This window comes from Mauremys mutica, chromosome 3 (genome assembly GCF_020497125.1).
Source record: "Mauremys mutica isolate MM-2020 ecotype Southern chromosome 3, ASM2049712v1, whole genome shotgun sequence".
Classification (NCBI taxonomy): domain Eukaryota; kingdom Metazoa; phylum Chordata; order Testudines; family Geoemydidae; genus Mauremys; species Mauremys mutica.
Genome location: NC_059074.1, coordinates 155,596,485 through 155,601,511, shown reverse-complemented (window position 1 = coordinate 155,601,511; position 5,027 = coordinate 155,596,485). Strand labels below are relative to the sequence as shown.

The window sequence follows — 5,027 nt, the reverse complement described above, 5'->3', positions numbered from 1 at the left end:
GGGCCTGAGGCATGGACAGAATGCATTACTGGTAAGGGGTGAAGGCAGGACAGGTAAAGATTGGGCACCACTGCCTTAGGGTCAGAGGAAAGAGCTAGGAGAACGAGTTTGGAGATGGAACTGAATGGACCTGAACTTTTGCGCAATGCTGGAGATGCTGAATTTTTCGATCCTTGTTATTATTTGTTTTTGTAAGTCTCTGTATTTCATTAGTTCTGCCCAGGACTGCGCAGGAAAGGCTTTTCCCATAGTATTTGCAGCCTGATTAGAATGATACTTTGCTCATCTCTTGCACCTTCCACCCAAGGATCTCAAAGCACTTTCAGTTAGTGATTTTGTCCTCACAACACTTTTGTAGACAAGCTCTTTGCCGCAGGGACCCTCTTTTTGTTTGGTGTTTGTACAGCACCTAGATCATGGGGTTCTGGTCTATAACTGGGGCTCCTACCTGCTACGGTAATACAAACAAACAACAACAACATCCTTCTGAGATAGGTATCGTCATCTCCATATTTTATGTGAGACACAGAAGTCAAGTGACTTGCCCAAAGCCAGAGCTAGCGACAGAACTAGGAATACGAGCCAAGAGTCCCGATTCCCAATACCCTGTTCCAACCACTCGGCTATGGTGGCAATGCACAGCTCAGTGAGTGGACGACTCAAGTTTTGTTGCCTTAGTATGTTGTGCTGCAAAAAGAAGCCAGGAAGAAACAAGCACAATGGGGTATTACAACAAACATGGACAATACAGTCCACCAGATGGTGAATGCTAATAGTCTGAAATGTCCCCAAAGGAGCCGACGATCTATTAAGGAGATACCTGGTTCTTTCTTTGTCTGGACCATAAACTTTGGTTCACAAATGCTGCTTATTTTCCAGACAAACATTGTGTTGGGAGAAAAAACAAATCCCCAAAGGCCTCGAATCCAGTTGTGTAAGATTTCCAGGAAATCAACCAGCCAAACAAACCAACCAAGCAGATAGATTTTTTTTAAACAAGTCCTTTAAAAAAACCGCAACAACAAATCTCCTCCCTGAAAACATCAGACCTGCCCAGGAAATGTATTTCTGGCCTCTCCAGGCACTGCCGTTGTCACTCCCAGTGGGGAAGCAGACGAATTCAGCTCCCAAGTTTTCTATGAATGAATTGGACAGCAAAGCAATTAGACAGGAAAGAATAAACCATTCATCCAAAAATAACCGCCAAGAGACTAGCTGTTGTAAATACGTGTGTTCCCCATGCACACACATACACCTCCCCCCACGCACATATTGTCACAGACATTTAACAAAACTGAGAGCGCTAGAAAGACTATGAATCACTTGGCTATAATGTATACAGCCAGCTATATAATTAGATAGAAAAGACCCCTCCTACCCTTTTGACAAGTGGCCTCTGGTTTTGAGAACTGAGAGGTTTGTGCCTACAAATCAGCCCGTGGACTGTATATTACTGTCGCTGCTAATGACTTGATTGCACCCACAAGATGTTTACCTGCATTTGTGGGGACAAAATTGCAGGTTCTACACTGAAGGCAATTCTGAAAATCAGGGCCATGACATAAAGTTTCAGTCCCCTCTAGAACAATGCTTTGTCACCCGATAACTAAGGCTACGATTTAGTCACGGGTATTTTTAGTAAAAGTCATGGACAGGTCATGGGCAATAAACAAAAAGTCATAGCCCATGACCTGTACTATATAAATATCCCTGACCAAAACTTAGGTGCTCTGCGAGGGGGTTCCCGCGGCTGCTGCTGCTCTGGGCAGGGGGCCTGGCGTGCCACCACTGCTTCCCAAGTGGTCACTCAAAGGGATCCAAAACTCTCAGCACAACCAGTTTCCATGCACACAAATGCAGGTGGTAGTTTGGAAATTTGGCCCAGAGAGGCAGCTGCAGCAAGTCAGGGGAAGCTTGCTGCCCCCCCCCCCACCTCTCCTGAACCCCAGGTTCTAGGACTGATAGGACTTTAGAGGCCTCTGTCTGTTCCCTGACTCAGACCACCCAGGGCACATGGGCAGGGCCTGCCAACCTCCTCCCCCAGATACTAGCCCACAAGGTCCCTGCTTCCCTGGACAAAATCAGAGAGAGGCATCAACAAAAAAGGCAGTGGGAGAAGCCAAGCCAGCTGGTCAACGTCGACCCTTTCCCAGAAACACCAGGTCAAAGCCTACCAGCCTCCTTTCCTGGGGGACAGCCCCCCAGGTGCTCCAGAAAGGCTGCTAGAGCAGCAGCACATGGGCGAGCACAGACCTGTAGAGAGTCCAGATGCTCTCCATAGCCTCTGATAGAAGCAGAGCTGAGCTCTGAATGTGCAAAGGAGAGAACGGGAGTTTACCAGGGAAGGAGACGCTGGGAACTATAGGAGGTGGGAATTGATAATAAAACAAATGTGGTGGCAATAAAATACAACAGGAGGCACTAATGCCAAAATACATAAGCGGACTAGAGAGGGGAGGGCAGGGCAGAGAAGGGCATGATGGGCCGGTGGAGAGCGAGTGCATTGGCTGAGGCAGTGGGACAAAGGGAGAACGGGGGAGGGGAATCAAAATCTTGTAAAAGAAAGTAAGATTTATATTGTTGCCATTTTGCTAAGACGCTGCCTGTGTCTGCAAGCTCCTCAGGGCAAGGCCATCGCCTCAAAGGGAGGCTGTGTGGCCTAGTGGGTAGTACACTGGCCAATGACTCAGGAAACCTGCGTTCTATTGCTGGCTCTGTCACTTGACTGTGGGTAACCTGGAACTAGTCACCTTTGCCTGAATTCACAAATGGACTTAAGTGGTGCAATGCTGGGTGCTATGGCACCTAGAAAAATCGCAGGAACAACACTGCGATCCACAAGGCCTGAGTTAGGTGCTAGGCAACAAGGTAGATGGTGTTTACCCACTTCTCATTTGGAGAACGTGGAGTTTTGTTTAGGTTCATGGGTGGACCCTTAGCATCCAGGCCCACCCAAATCTGAGCAGGGGTGTAGTGCTGCCACAGCGGCCTGGAGCGTTACTCAGGCACCTGAAATCCAGGACGGAGCTATGCACCCACCCAGGGCCGGCTTTAGGCCGATACGCCTGATTCCCCGGAATCAGGCCCTGTGACTAAGAGGGCCCCGTGCCAAGGCCCATACCTTAGGCACCTTTAAAAAAATTTTTTTTTTTACTCCCCTGGCAGCGGTCTGCTCCGGGGTCTTCAACGGCATTCCGGGGGTTTGTCCGCTCCCGGGGTCTTCAGTAGTATTTGGGTGGTGGTGGGGGGGGGGTCCTTCAATGCCGTGGAAGACCCGGAGCAGACCCCCTGCCACCGAAGACCCAGACTGCTGCCGGGTATTCGAATTGGGCTCCGCAGTTAATAAAACCGGCCCTGCACCCGCCCTTCAGAAACTACACTCCGGCAGTTCTGCCTTGCCATTTTCTGAGCTGCCCGCTGTGCCTGGGGGCAGTAGGGCTAGGAAGAGGGTGTGGCGTCGGGGGAGAAGCTGAGCTAACACAGTCTGTCATTGCCCATCCATCTGAAAGTCAGGGTCCACCCAAATTTCCATTCTTAGCTACACCACTGGTTCATTTACCCACTTCTTTTTTCTTTACCACTACACCACTGCTCCGAGGCTCCCTCTACAATGAATGGCAAAGAGAGCGGTGTGTGTTAAGCCCCACCCTTCTCACAGAGCTTGGCCCCTATCTCTGTTTGCAAGTCTCAGCTGCCAACCCTCTCTTGGAGTTAGGCACGTTAAAGAGGCACACCTCCCTCAGAACTGTTAGCCCAGTAAAAAATATCCATCAAACATCTTCAACCAACCCTAATAACTACTGCATACCTGATCCAAACCACTAGGGCCAAGCGTTGCAGCATCCTGAGCTGATTAGCAGGAGCCAGATGCCACTCCGAACGTATTTCTCTGGGGCTGTGCAAAATCAACAGAGAAACAAAACAACGGGATGAAAACTCCAGGTTCTGGCAAAAAAATAAGAGAAAAGAATTATAAGGTGGAAATGGGGAGGGGAAGGAAGAGGAGGAGCCAAGAATGAGCTTTTCACAGCAGGGGAGAAGGATGTGGTGAGAGAGGAGAAGGAGAAGGGCTAGCCACCAAATCATACCAATGACAGCTGTTCAAAAACTTGCCAGAACTCCTCAGAGACATGTCCCTAAGGAGAGCTTTTCTGAGGTCATGTATTCGCAACAACTAGCTATCCAGGCAGGTGTTTCCAGTCCACTTCATATACACCCAGAGCAGCCATCACATGAGTAACTTGCAGAGTGACCATGGTTCCTGGAAAGCAGCTAAGAACATGTAGAGTCAGAGGATGATTCATTCTTGGCTCCAAAGCAAATGTTAACAGGAAATGACTATTAAGATCTGAAACTCTACCGGGGCCAGTGCTTAGAAAACTTCCATCCCAGCTGACTGAGAAAAAGCATCACGGGTTTGCTGAGTTGGTTTTCAAGCTTCTGTGTATTTTCCTGGCAAATAAATACATTTGAGCAATTTTCTTTCTTGCCCTTTGAGCAAACACGGTATAAAAAATGGTTGAGTGAATGCCAGATAGCAAACATAGATGAGGACTTCCTTTGTTACCATCACTGACATGCAGGGGCTGTTTTGGAGAATGCCGTCTCTAAATAACAGACAGTGTTCTTGAGAAATGGTTCATGCAGCCACTCAGTACAGCTTTGGGAGGATAAAAGCTTGCAGATCAATCTCCTTATAGGTTCCTTCACATGCATGTGGATCTGATGAGGGGAAACCCAAGAAGCAAATCTGTCATGGCTCTTTTAATGCACTTCCTCACAGTCAGGCCGTTCCCTATTGATGAAACCGAAAGTGAGTTTCTTTGAGGTGTTTATTACTATCAGCACTCCTTAGATGTTGTGGCAGGGATGTGTGGATAGTTCAGTCAGGACCCAAACCACCCTCCCTATGCAAAGCAAAAGTTAACAGGCTTGGGCTTCCTGTTCTGTTATTGCACGGGGGTCAGAATTTTCCACGCACAAGCTGGGACACTACCCCTCAGCTACTATTATCACCTCAGAATCAG

At 48.4% G+C, this 5,027-nt stretch overlaps 1 long non-coding RNA gene across 1 annotated transcript; it reads right to left on the bottom strand.

The window, feature by feature from the left end:
- Positions 1-625: 625 nt before the first annotated feature.
- Positions 626-4,248, bottom strand: LOC123365834. Its single transcript, XR_006577778.1, has 3 exons — positions 4,089-4,248; positions 3,809-3,895; positions 626-1,136 (listed from the first exon to the last, which is right to left on the bottom strand). It is a non-coding gene; the product is annotated as an uncharacterized LOC123365834 (long non-coding RNA).
- Between the last annotated feature and the right edge of the window lie 779 nt (positions 4,249-5,027).